Source organism: Cherax quadricarinatus, chromosome 83 (assembly GCF_038502225.1).
Source record: "Cherax quadricarinatus isolate ZL_2023a chromosome 83, ASM3850222v1, whole genome shotgun sequence".
Classification (NCBI taxonomy): domain Eukaryota; kingdom Metazoa; phylum Arthropoda; class Malacostraca; order Decapoda; family Parastacidae; genus Cherax; species Cherax quadricarinatus.
Window position 1 is genome coordinate 20,530,648 of NC_091374.1, and position 15,022 is coordinate 20,545,669.

At 47.2% G+C, this 15,022-nt stretch overlaps 1 protein-coding gene across 1 annotated transcript in view; it reads right to left on the bottom strand.

Annotated features, from left to right (window-relative positions):
- The window catches only part of LOC138855166 (senecionine N-oxygenase-like), a 229,085-nt gene extending 214,343 nt beyond the window's left edge, over positions 1 to 14,742 (bottom strand). The window contains exon 1 of the mRNA XM_070102899.1: positions 14,519 to 14,742. The gene's annotated coding sequence lies outside the window, so the exon portion shown is untranslated. The remainder of the gene's footprint in view (positions 1 to 14,518) is intronic.
- Positions 14,743 to 15,022: the final 280 nt, after the last annotated feature.

Consider the following 15,022-nt stretch of genomic DNA (forward strand, 5'->3'; position numbering starts at 1 on the left):
ATGTATGGTTCCTGCCTCCACTACTTCACTTGCTAGGCTATTCCACTTGCTGACAACTCTATGACTGAAGAAATACTTCCTAACGTCCCTGTGACTCGTCTGAGTCTTCAGCTTCCAGTTGTGACCCCTTGTCCCTGTGTCCCCTCTCTGGAACATCCTATCTCTGTCCACCTTGTCTATTCCTTGCAGTATCTTGTATGTCGTTATCATGTCTCCCCTGACCCTTCTGTCCTCCAGTGTCGTCAGTCCGATTTCCCTTAACCTTTCCTCGTATGACATTCCCTTGAGCTCTGGGACTAGCCTTGTTGCAAACCTTTGTACTTTCTCTAACTTCTTGACGTGCTTGACCAGGTGTGGGTTCCAGACTGGTGCTGCATACTCCAGTATGGGCCTAACATACACAGTGTACAGTGTCTTGAACGATTCCTTATTAAGGTATCGGAACGCTATTCTCAGGTTTGCCAGGCGCCCGTATGCTGCAGCGGTTATTTGGTTGATGTGTGCCTCCGGTTATGTGCTCGGTGTTATGGTCACCCCAAGGTCTTTCTCCCTGAGTGAGGTCTGTAGTCTTTGTCCACCTAGCCTATACTCTGTCTGCGGTCTTCTTTGCCCCTCCCCAATCTTCATGACTTTGCATTTGGCTGGATTGAATTCGAGAAGCCAGTTACTGGACTACATGTCCAGCCTGTCCAGGTCTCTTTGCAGTAATGCCTCATCCTCATCCGATTTAATTCTTCTCATCAACTTCACATCATCTGCGAATAGGGACACTTCAGAGTCTATTCCTTCCATCATGTCGTTCACATATATCAAAAATAGCACTGGTCCTAGAACTGACCCCTGTGGGACCCCGCTCGTAACAGGCGCCCACTGTGATACCTCTTCATGTACCATGAGTCGTTGCTGCCTCCTTGTCAGGTATTCCCTGATCCATTGCAGTGCCCTCCCTGTTACATGCGCCTGATCCTCCAGCCTCTGCACTCATCTCTTGTGGGGAACTGTGTCAAAGGCCTTCCTGCGGTCTAGGAAAATGCAATCTACCCACCCCTCTCTCTCGTGTCTTACTTCTGTTACCTTGTCATAAAACTCCAGGAGGTTTGTGATACAAGATTTGCCTTCCATGAACCCATGCTGGTTTTCATTTATAATCTTGTTCCTTTCCAAGTGTTCGACCACTCTCCTCCTGATAATCTTCTCCATGACTTTGCACACAATACATGTCAGACACACAGGTCTGTAGTTTAGTGCCTCGTTTCTGTTTCCTTTCTTAAATATGGGGACTACATTAGCTGTCTTCCATTTCTCAGGTAGTTGCCCAGTTTCAAGGGATGTGTTGAAGATTGTGGTTAGAGGCACGCACAGCATCTCTGCTCCTTCTCTAAGGACCCATGGGGAGATGTTGTCCGGTCCCATCGCCTTTGAGGTGTCAAGGTCACTTAAGAGCTTCTTCACCTCCTCCTCAGTTGTTAGTATGTCATCCAACACTTGTTGGTATATTCCCTCTTGATGTTCCCTTCTGTGCTGTCTTCCCACAGCCCTTCCTGTCTCTACTGTAAAAACTTCCTTAAATCTCCTGTTCAGCTCCTCACATACCTCCTGATCATTTCTTGTGAGTTCTCCATCTTCTGTCCTTAATCTGATCACCTGGTCTTTGACTGTTGTCTTCCTCCTGATGTGGCTATACAAAAGTTTCGGGTCAGTCTTGATTCTCGATGCTATGTCATTTTCGTACTGTCGCTGGGCCTCCCTCCTTACCTGTGCATACTCATTTCTGGCTCTGCGACTGATCTCCCTATTTTCGTGTGTTCTCTGCCTTCTGTACTTTTTCCATTCTCTATTGCACTTTGTTTTTGCCTCCTTACACCGTCGGGTAAACCAGGGACTTGTTCTGGTCTTCCCGTGGTTTCTTTTGCTCTTGGGAATAAACCTTTCCACTGCCTCCTTGCATTTTGTTACATATTCCATCATTTCATTTACTGGCTTTCCTGCCAGTTCTCTGTCCCACTGGACCTCCCGCAGGAAGTTCTTCAACCCTATGTAGTCCTCTCTTTTATAGTCAGGCTTTTCCCATTCAACTCCTGTTATTCTCTCCACTTGCAGCTCTACTATGTATTCAAAGCACAGAACCACGTGGTCGCTAGCTCACAGGGGACCCTCATACCTGATGTCCTCAATGTCTGAGCTGCCCAGGGTGAACACCAAGGTCCAATCTTGCTGGTTCATCCTCCCCTCTCACTCTGGTAGTGTGTGTGTGTGTGTGTGTGTGTGTGTGTGTGTGTGTGTGTGTGTGTGTGTGTGTGTGTGTGTGTGTGACTCAATCAATATTTGCACCAATAACTCACTACAGTTGTTACCGGGTGTGGAAGTGTGAATTGCTCATTACTCTATAATTTGTTCATGATTGTAGCCATGTATAAACGTAAGTAACCATTCTTACAGGATTCATTATCTTTGTAACTTGTGAGTTCGTTACCTTTGTACCTAGTTCAGATATCAAAACTTTGGGGGGCCCAGTCCCTGGACCCATTACGTACCTCTGTAATCTATAAGTACCTTTGTAACTTGTCATGATTGTGACCAGACCTACCAGGAGTTCATAGCCTTTGTAAATTGTGAGTTCATAACCTTTGTAATTGTGAGTTCATTACCTCTGTAGCTTGCTCAGCTATCAAAACTTTGGGGCCCAGTCATTGGACCAATTATGTACCTCTGTAATCTTTGGACTACCGCCCACAGGATGGGTATGGGGTGCATAATAAACATGTTAAACTAACTAACCCCTCCTTGTTGCCTGTTTAATCTGTCTCATCTGAATAGGTTATAACTTGCGATTCATATTTCTTTGTCAAAATGATCCTTGATAATATTGCACCAGTTAAAGAGGTTAGGATTAAACGAAGAACCGAACTCTGAATAACTACTGAGATATTAGATAATATGATATTCAGGGACCAGTTGCTAGAAACATTTAAGATGAACAGGCAGGATATTGCGGTGCTTAATGAATTTCAGTGTTGGGAACAGAGTACAGAGGCTAATAAAAGGCGCAAAGGCAAGGCACTATTGCTCGAATTATTATTATTATTATAATCAAAAAGAAGCGCTAAGCCACAAGGACTATACAGCACTATTGCTCGAAAATCGAAGAGTACAAGAATAACCCCAGAAAGCTCTGGCAACAACTAATACAATTGCCTGGCTAAGTGAGATGTGAGCACTGAGACTACTGACAATTTTTTACCAGTCTGTTTGCCGAAGCTCTGTCGTACGCTTCCTGGCAGTATGAAAGAGCTTCAGCATTTCAGGAGTACGATGTTTTTTATAGGCTAGTCCTAGTCTGCGAGCAGTACATTTTAATGTGAGAAATTTAGGATCATTGTATTAAGTAACTACACACTTCATGAGGGATGCAGTATAACTGCACACTCCTATGAATCATTGAGTATAACTGCACACTTCTGTGATAGGATGGATAATGAGAACATTCAAAACAAGAGATGCCAAGCCAGTGATGATCCTTTTCAAATCACTTGTTCTCTCTAGGCTGGAATACTGCTGTACATTAACATCTCCATTCAAAGCAGGTGAAATTGCAGATCTAGAGAGTGTACAGAGAACCTTCACTGCACGTATAAGTTCTCTCAAGCACTTTAACTACTGGGAACGCTTGGAAGCACTTGACTTGTACTCGTTGGAACACAGGAGAGAGACATATATCATAATTTACACTTGGAAAATCCTGGAAGGAATGGTCCCGAATCTGCACACAGAAATCACTCCCTACGAAAGTAAAAGACTGGGCAGGCGATGCAAAATACCCCCAATTAAAAGTACCAATGGTGCCCCGCCATTGGTACACTAAGAGAAAACACAAGTGTCCAGGGTCCAAGACTGTTCAACAGCCTCCAACCAATCATAAGGGGAATTACCAATAAACTCCTGGCTGCCCTGAAGAGAGAACTGGACAGATACCTAAAGTCAGTGCCGGATCAGCCGGGCTGTGATTCGTACGTTGGACTGCGTGCGGCCAGAAGTAGCAGCCTGGTTGATCAGGCCCTGATCCACCGGGAGGCCTGGTCGTGGACCGGGCCGCGGGGGCGTTGATCCCCGGAATAACCTCCAGGTAGGTAGACAAGTTACAAAGGTAAAGAATCCTGTAAGTAAATTTAATTATTTACGTTTATACGAGGCGACAACCATGAAAAAAATACAGAATAATTAGCAGTTAGAGTGATGGAGTATCATGGGACACTCCCGTGAGTGATGGAGTATCATGGGACACTCCCGTGAGTGATGGAGTATAATGGGACACTCCCGTGAGTGATGGAGTATCATGGGACACTCCCGTGAGTGATGGAGTATCATGGGACACTCCCGTGAGTGATGGAGTATCATGGGACACTCCCGTGAGTGATGGAGTATCATGGGACACTCCCGTGAGTGATGGAGTATCATGGGACACTCCCGTGAGTGATGGAGTATCATGGGACACTCCCGTGAGTGATGGAGTATCATGGGACACTCCCGTGAGTGATGGAGTATCATGGGACACTCCCGTGAGTGATGGAGTATCATGGGACACTCCCGTGAGTGATGGAGTATCATGGGACACTCCCGTGAGTGATGGAGTATCATGGGACACTCCCGTGAGTGATGGAGTATCATGGGACACTCCCGTGAGTGATGGAGTATCATGGGACACTCCCGTGAGTGATGGAGTATCATGGGACACTCCCGTGAGTGATGGAGTATCATGGGACACTCCCGTGAGTGATGGAGTATCATGGGACACTCCCGTGAGTGATGGAGTATCATGGGACACTCCCGTGAGTGATGGAGTATCATGGGACACTCCCGTGAGTGATGGAGTATCATGGGACACTCCCGTGAGTGATGGAGTATCATGGGACACTCCCGTGAGTGATGGAGTATAATGGGACACTCCCGTGAGTGATGGAGTATCATGGGACACTCCCGTGAGTGATGGAGTATCATGGGACACTCCCGTGAGTGATGGAGTATCATGGGACACTCCCGTGAGTGATGGAGTATCATGGGACACTCCCGTGAGTGATGGAGTATCATGGGACACTCCCGTGAGTGATGGAGTATCATGGGACACTCCCGTGAGTGATGGAGTATCATGGGACACTCCCGTGAGTGATGGAGTATCATGGGACACTCCCGTGAGTGATGGAGTATCATGGGACACTCCCGTGAGTGATGGAGTATCATGGGACACTCCCGTGAGTGATGGAGTATCATGGGACACTCCCGTGAGTGATGGAGTATCATGGGACACTCCCGTGAGTGATGGAGTATCATGGGACACTCCCGTGAGTGATGGAGTATCATGGGACACTCCCGTGAGTGATGGAGTATCATGGGACACTCCCGTGACTGATGGAGTATAACAGGACACTCCCGTGAGTGATGGAGTATAATGGGACACTCCCGTGAGTGATGGAGTATAATGGGACACTCCCGTGAGTGATGGAGTATAATGGGACACTCCCGTGAGTGATGGAGTATAATGGGACACTCCCGTGAGTGATGGAGTATAATGGGACACTCACGTGAGTGATGGAGTATAATGCGACACTCCCGTGAGAGATGGAGTAAAATGGGACACTCCCGTGAGAGATGGAGTATAATGGGACACTCCCGTGAGTGATGGAGTATAATGGGACACTCACGTGAGTGGAGTATAATGGGACACTCCAGTGAGTGATGGAGTATAACGGGACACTCACGTGAGTGGAGTATAACAGGACACTCCCGTGAGTGATGGAGTATAACGGGACACTCCCGTGAGTGATGGAGTATAATGGGACACTCCCGTGAGTGATGTAGTATAATGGGACACTCACGTGAGTGGTGGAGTATAATGGGACACTCCCATGAGTGATGGAGTATAACGGGACACTCCCGTGAGTGGTGGAGTATAATGGGACACTCCCGTGAGTGATGGAGTGCAACAGGACACTCCCGTGAGTGATGGAGTATAATGGGACACTCCCGTGAGTGATGGAGTGCAACAGGACACTCCCGTGAGTGATGGAGTATAACAGGACACTCCCGTGAGTGGTGGAGTATAATGGGACACTCCCGTGAGTGATGGAGTATAATGGGACACTCCCTTGAGTGAAGGAGTATAATGGGACACTCCCGTGAGTGATGGAGTATAACAGGACACTCCCGTGAGTGATGGAGTATAACAGGACACTCCCGTGAGTGATGGAGTGTAACAGGACACTCCCGTGAGTGATGGAGTATAATGGGACACTCCCGTGAGTGATGGAGTATAACAGGACACTCCCGTGAGTGATGGAGTATAACAGGACACTCCCGTGAGTGATGGAGTATAATGGGACACTCCCGTGAGTGATGGAGTATAATGGGACACTCCCGTGAGTGATGTAGTATAATGGGACACTCCCGTGAGTGATGGAGTATAACAGGACACTCCCGTGAGTGGAGTATAACAGGACACTCCCGTGAGTGATGGAGTATAACAGGACACTCCCGTGAGTGATGGAGTATAACAGGACACTCCCGTGAGTGACGGAGTATAACAGGACACTCCCGTGAGTGGAGTATAATGGGACACTCCCGTGAGTGGAGTATAATGGGACACTCCCGTGAGTGGAGAATAATGGGACACTCCCGTGAGTGGAGTATAATGGGACACTCCCGTGAGTGATGGAGTGTAACAGGACACTCCCGTGAGTGATGGAGTATAACGGGACACTCCCGTGAGTGATGGAGTATAACAGGACACTCCCGTGAGTGATGGAGTATAATGGGACACTCCCGTGAGTGGAGTATAATGGGACACTCCCGTGAGTGATGGAGTATAACAAGACAGTCCCGTGAGTAATGGAGTATTACGTGACACTCCCGTGAGTGATGGAGTATAACAGGACACTCCTGTGAGTGATGGAGTATAACAGGACACTCCCGTGAGTGATGGAGTGTAATAGGACACTCCCGTGAGTGATGGAGTATAACAGGACACTCCCGTGAGCGATGGAGTGTAATAGGACACTCCCGTGAGTGATGGAGTATAACAGGACACTCCCGTGAGTGATGGAGTATAACGGGACACTCCCGTGAGTGATGGAGTGTAACAGGATACTCCCGTTAGTGATGGAGTATATCGGGAAACTCCTATGAGTGATGGAGTATAACAGGACACTCCCGTGAGCGATGGAGTGTAATAGGACACTCCCGTGAGTGATGGAGTACAACAGGACACTCCCGTGAGTGATGGAGTGGAAGAGGACACTCCCGTGAGTGATGTAGTGTAACAGGACACTCCCGTGAGTGATGGAGTATAACAGGACACTCCCGTGAGTGGAGTATAACAGGACACTCCCGTGAGTGATGTAGAGTAATAGGACACTCCCGTGAGTGATGGAGTATAACAGGACACTCTCGAGAGTAATGGAGTATTAGGGGACACTCCCGTGAGTGATGGAATATAACAGGACACTCCCGTGAGTGATGGAATATAACAGGACACTCCCGTGAGTGATGGAATATAACAGGACACTCCCGTGAGTGATGGAGTATAACAGGACACTCCCGTGAGTGATGTAGTATAATAGGACACTCCCGGGAGTGACGGAATATAACAGGACACTCCCGTGAGTGATGGAGTATAACAGGACACTCTCGTGAGTAATGGAGTATAACAGGACACTCCCGTGAGTGATGGAGTATAACAGGACACTCTCGTGAGTGATGGAGTATAACAGGACACTCTCGTGAGTGATGGAGTATAACGGGACACTCTCGTGAGTGATGGAGTATTAGGGGACACTCCCGTGAGTGATGGAGTATAACAGGACACTCTCGTGAGTGATGGAGTATAACAGGACACTCTCGTGAGTGATGGAGTATAACGAGACACTCCCGTGAGTGATGGAGTATAACAGGACACTCCCGTGAGTGATGGAGTATAACAGGACACTCCCGTGAGTGATGGAATATAACAGGACACTCCCGTGAGTGATGGAGTATAATGGGACACTCACGTGAGTGGAGTATAACGGGACACTCCCATGAGTGATGGAGTATAACAGGACACTCCCGTGAGTGATGGAGTGTAATAGGACACTCCCGTGAGTGATGGAGTATAACAGGACACTCCCGTGAGTGATGGAATATAACAGGACACTCCCGTGAGTGATGTAGTGTAACAGGACACTCCCGTGAGTGGAGTATAACGGGACACTCCCATGAGTGATGGAATATAACAGGACACTCCCGTGAGTGATGGAGTGTAATAGGACACTCCGTGAGTGATGGAATATAACAGGACACTCCGTGAGTGATGGAATATAACAGGACACTCCCGTGAGTGATGGAATATAACAGTACACTCCCGTGAGTGATGGAGTATAACAGGACACTCTCGTGAGTAATGGAGTATTAGGGGACACTCCCGTGAGTGATGGAGTATAACAGGACACTCCCGTGAGTGATGGAGTATAACAGGACACTCCCGTGAGTGATGGAGTATAACAGGACACTCCCGTGAGTGATGTGGTATAACAGGACACTCCCGTGAGTGATGGAGTATAACGGGACACTCCCGTGAGTGATGGAGTATAACGGGACACTCCCGTGAGTGATGGAGTGGAACAGGACACTCCCGTGAGTGATGGAGTATAACAGGACACTCCCGTGAGTGATGGAGTATAACAGGACACTCCCGTGAGTGATGGAGTATAACAGGACACTCCCGTGAGTGATGGAGTATAACAGGACACTCCCGTGAGTGATGGAGTATAACAGGACACTCCCGTGAGTGATGGAGTATAACAGGGCACTCCCGTGAGTGATGGAGTATAACAGGACACTCCCGTGAGTGATGGAGTATAACAGGACACTCCAGTGAGTGATGGAGTATAACAGGACACTCCCGTGAGTGATGGAGTATAACAGGACACTCCCGTGAGTGATGGAGTATAACAGGACACTCCCGTGAGTGATGGAGTATAACAGGACACTCCCGTGAGTGATGGAATATAACAGGACACTCCAGTGAGTGATGGAATATAACAGGACACTCCCGTGAGTGATGGAATATAACAGGACACTCCCGTGAGTGATGGAATATAACAGGACACTCCCGTGATTGATGGAATATAACAGGACACTCCCGTGATTGATGTAGTGTAACAGGACACTCCCGTGAGTGGAGTATAACGGGACACTCCCATGAGTGATGGAGTATAACAGGACACTCCCGTGAGTGATGGAGTATAACAGGACACTCCCGTGAGTGATGGAGTATAACAGGACACTCCCGTGAGTGATGGAGTATAACAGGACACTCCCGTGAGTGATGGAGTATAACAGGACACTCCCGTGAGTGATGGAGTATAACAGGACACTCCTGTGAGTGGAGTGTAATAGGACACTCCGTGAGTGATGGAATATAACAGGACACTCCGTGAGTGATGGAATATAACAGGACACTCCCGTGAGTGATGGAATATAACAGGACACTCCCGTGAGTGATGGAGTATAACAGGACACTCCCGTGAGTGATGGAATATAACAGGACACTCCCGTGAGTGATGGAATATAACAGGACACTCCCGTGAGTGATGGAGTATAACAGGACACTCCCGTGAGTGATGGAATATAACAGGACACTCCCGTGAGTGATGGAGTATAACAGGACACTCTCGTGAATAATGGAGTATTAGGGGACACTCCCGTGAGTGATGGAGTATAACAGGGCACTCCCGTGAGTGATGGAGTATAACAGGACACTCCCGTGAGTGATCTAGTATTACGGGACACTCCCGTGAGTGATGGAGTATAACAGGACACTCCCGTGAGTGATGGAGTATAACAGGACACTCCCGTGAGTGATGGAATATAACAGGACACTCTCGTGAGTAATGGAGTATTAGGGGACACTCCCGTGAGTGGTGGAGTATAACAGGACACTCCCGTGAGTGATGGAGTATAATGGGACACTCCCGTGAGTGATGGAGTATAACAGGACACTCCCGTGAGTGATGGAGTATAACAGGACACTCCCGTGAGTGATGGAGTATAACAGGACACTCCCGTGAGTGATGGAGTATAACAGGACACTCCCGTGAGTGATGGAGTATAACAGGACACTCCCGTGAGTGATGGAGTATAACAGGACACTCCCGTGAGTGATGGAGTATAACAGGACACTCCCGTGAGTGATGGAATATAACAGGACACTCCCGTGAGTGATGGAATATAACAGGACACTCCCGTGAGTGATGGAGTATAACAGGACACTCCCGTGAGTGATAGAATATAACAGGACACTCCCGTGAGTGATGGAATATAACAGGACACTCCAGTGAGTGATGGAATATAACAGGACACTCCAGTGAGTGATAGAATATAACAGGACACTCCCGTGAGTGATGGAATATAACAGGACACTCCCGTGATTGATGGAATATAACAGGACACTCCCGTGAGTGATGGAATATAACAGGACACTCCCGTGATTGATGGAATATAACAGGACACTCCCGTGAGTGATGGAATATAACAGGACACTCCCGTGATTGATGGAATATAACAGGACACTCCCGTGAGTGATGGAATATAACAGGACACTCCAGTGAGTGATGGAATATAACAGGACACTCCAGTGAGTGATGGAGTATAACAGGACACTCCCGTGAGTGATGGAGTATAACAGGACACTCCCGTGAGTGATGGAATATAACAGGACACTCCCGTGAGTGATGGAGTATAACAGGACACTCCCGTGAGTGATGGAGTATAACAGGACACTCCCGTGAGTGATGGAGTATAACAGGACACTCCCGTGAGTGATGGAGTATAACAGGACACTCCCGTGAGTGATGGAGTATAACAGGACACTCCCGTGAGTGATGGAATATAACAGGACACTCCCGTGAGTGATAGAATATAACAGGACACTCCCGTGAGTGATGGAATATAACAGGACACTCCCGTGAGTGATGGAGTATAACAGGACACTCCCGTGAGTGATGGAGTATAACAGGACACTCCCGTGAGTGATGGAATATAACAGGACACTCCCGTGAGTGATGGAGTATAACAGGACACTCCCGTGAGTGATGGAATATAACAGGACACTCCCGTGAGTGTTGGAGTATAACAGGACACTCCCGTGAGTGATGGAGTATAACAGGACACTCCCGTGTGTGATGGAGTATAACAGGACACTCCCGTGAGTGATGGAATATAACAGGACACTCCCGTGAGTGATGGAATATAACAGGACACTCCCGTGAGTGTTGGAGTATAACAGGACACTCCCGTGAGTGATGGAGTATAACAGGACGCTCCCGTGAGTGATGGAGTATAACAGGGCACTCCGGTGAGTGATGGAGTATAACAGGACACTCCCGTGAGTGATGGAGTATAACAGGACACTCCCGTAAGTGATGGAGTATAACCGGGCACTCCCGTAAGTGATGGAGTATAACAGGGCACTCCCGTGAGTGATGGAGTATAACAGGACACTCCCGTGAGTGATGGAGTATAACAGGACACTCCCGTGAGTGATGGAGTATAACAGGACACTCCCGTAAGTGATGGAGTATAACAGGGCACTCCCGTAAGTGATGGAGTATAACAGGGCACTCCCGTAAGTGATGGAGTATAACAGGACACTCCCGTGAGTGATGGAGTATAACAGGACACTCCCGTGAGTGATGGAGTATAACAGGACACTCCCGTGAGTGATGGAGTATAACAGGACACTCCCGTGAGTGATGGAGTATAACAGGGCACTCCCGTAAGTGATGGAGTATAACAGGGCACTCCCGTAAGTGATGGAGTATAACAGGGCACTCCCGTAAGTGATGGAGTATAACAGGACACTCCCGTGAGTGGTGGAGTATAACAGGACACTCCCGTGAGTGATGGAGTATAACAGGGCACTCCCGTAAGTGATGGAGTATAACAGGACACTCCCGTGAGTGATGGAGTATAACAGGACACTCCCGTGAGTGATGGAGTATAACAGGACACTCCCGTGAGTGATGGAGTATAACAGGGCACTCCCGTAAGTGATGGAGTATAACAGGGCACTCCCGTAAGTGATGGAGTATAACAGGACACTCCCGTGAGTGATGGAGTATAACAGGACACTCCCGTGAGTGATGGAGTATAACAGGGCACTCCCGTAAGTGATGGAGTATAACAGGACACTCCCGTGAGTGATGGAGTATAACAGGACACTCCCGTGAGTGATGGAGTATAACAGGACACTCCCGTGAGTGATGGAGTATAACAGGACACTCCCGTGAGTGATGGAGTATAACAGGACACTCCCGTGAGTGATGGAGTATAACAGGACACTCCCGTGAGTGATGGAGTATAACAGGACACTCCCGTGAGTGATGGAGTATAACAGGACACTCCCGTGAGTGATGGAGTATAACAGGGCACTCCCGTGAGTGATGGAGTATAACAGGGCACTCCCGTGAGTGATGGAGTTTAACAGGACACTACCGTGAGTGATGGAGTATAACAGGGCACTCCCGTGAGTGATGGAGTATAACAGGACACTCCCTGTATAAGTGTAAGAACCGTGTGTAGTCGTGTTATAGTTCTGGTTGATAATATAAAATATCACGTGCATGTCTTATCATGTTACGTAATGTTTAAAGATTATATCCATCTTATCAACCTCTACCATAAATTCTTACATAAACTACAGTGTCGTACACAACCAATATTTTACTGTAGAAATTTTTGGAAGGTTAAATGAATGTGGAGGAGATGTCTGGCCAACGTTACCCAACTTAGCAATATATGACTTTAATAAGGTAAATTATAATTATTAACGCCTCTGGGAAAGTCCCTTGATAATGATAAAGGAATAAAAGCTTCCTTCTTCCTTGCACAGAAACTGACTACCTACAATTATCCAGGCATTGCTTACACCTACGGGTTTAGTACTCCCCAACGAATGTTAATTTGTGAGCTTATTTATACCCTATCAGTACACAACGTCATTTAAGGCTGTAAGTCTCCTGTTCATTACCCAGTGAACAATGCTTTAATTCCAGATATTGCGTATTCAGATTAAAGAAAACTTCAGTATATATACTCAAAAATCCCGTGGCCTGGTGGCAAAAGCTTTCACATCACACAGTGAGGGTCCGGGTTCGATTCTCGGCGAAAGGTTGGAAACATTGCACGTGTTTCCTTACACTGGTTGTCTATGTTCACCCATCAGTAAAATGGGTACCTGGGTGTTATTGGACTGGTGTGGGTCACATCCTGGGTGTTAGTGGACTGGTGTGGGTCACATCCTGGGTGTTAGTGGACTGGTGTGTCGCATCCTGGGTGTTAGTGGACTGGTGTGTGTCGCATCCTGGGTGTTAGTGGACTGGTGTGTGTCGCATCCTGGGTGTTAGTGGACTGGTGTGGGTCACATCCTGGGTGTTAGTGGACTGGTGTGTCGCATCCTGGGTGTTAGTGGACTGGTGTGTGTCGCATCCTGGGTGTTAGTGGACTGGTGTGTGTCGCATCCTGGGTGTTAGTGGACTGGTGTGGGTCGCATCCTGGGACAAAACTGACCTAATTTTTCCGAAATGCTCAGCATAACAAGCAGCTTTCTATACAGTAATATGTCATTGATGTCAGCTATGTTCTGTATACCTTGTACATGTACTGGTAGTAAAGTTATTATTATTATTATTAATTATTATTATTATACGTGTACATCTACTGTTGTTTTGTATATATATATATATATATATATATATATATATATATATATATATATATATATAGAGAGAGAGAGAGAGAGAGAGAGAGAGATAAAGTCTATAATCAATAATCTAGTGACTTAAGTAAACTCTTTGTGTATTGTTTGACATGTTGAGAAACCTAATATTTAATAATATTTATCTTTTCCCAACGAACATAATACAAACCAGATATATTTCACTCGCTGCACGATCCGAGAAAGGTATCCCTGTATGGTGTAATTCCGGTCCCCTGTACCTCAGTGCCCCTCAAGAGAGGTTCCCTGACGCTGGAGAGGGGCTCTTGATCTAGGGAATTGAATCTGTGCTCTGGTTCTTTGAATTGAGTCTGAATACCTTCCATCCCCTCACATGCGCTGTATGATCCTACGGTTTTAGCGCACCCCCTGATTATAATTATAATGTACCTCAGTGCACGTCACTGAAATAGTACAGAGTGCAGCGCAAACATTTAAATGCAGTTAAATGTCAGCACTGATATTATAACTGTAGGGAATCAGAGGAGACATTCACAGGATATCATAGGGAAATTGATATCAAAGTTCCTTTAACAAAAATAAACTGGGCCATATACAAGCTAAATATAATTAAAACGGAAATCGAAGAGTGATTCTCGTGTTGCCTCAGAGACAACTGGGAGGTTGTTTCTGAACATCATAGCAGGGAAGTTAATAAAGTGAAACTGGGGCTGAAGATATAGAATTAGTTGAAAATAAGATATGAGTACTCACGTGAGGTAGGAACCGTGTGTTGTTCAGTACTGACGCAGAGTGAGGGAGAGGTAAGAACCGTGTGTTGTTCAGTACTGACGCAGAGTGAGGGAGAGGTAAGAACCGTGTGTTGTTCAGGACTGACGCAGAGTGAGGAGAGGTAAGAACCGTGTGTTGTTCAGTACTGACGCTGAGTGAGGAGAGGTAAGAACCGTGTGTTGTTCAGTACTGACGCTGAGTGAGAAGTAAGAGAGAGATAAAGGAGGGGAGATGGAGGGTTGAGGGAAGGATGGAGGAGGGGGGAGGAATAGATGATGGAATGGGTGGTAGAAAGACAATGGTGGCCTGGGGAAAGGAATGAGGAGGTGGGTGGGGAGTGGGTGACCTTGACCAAAGAGCACACAAGCAGCCAGTTAAGTGTACGTGCCACACACACACACACACACACACACACACACACACGAACACACACACACACACACACACACACACACACACACACACACACACACACACGTGAAGTTG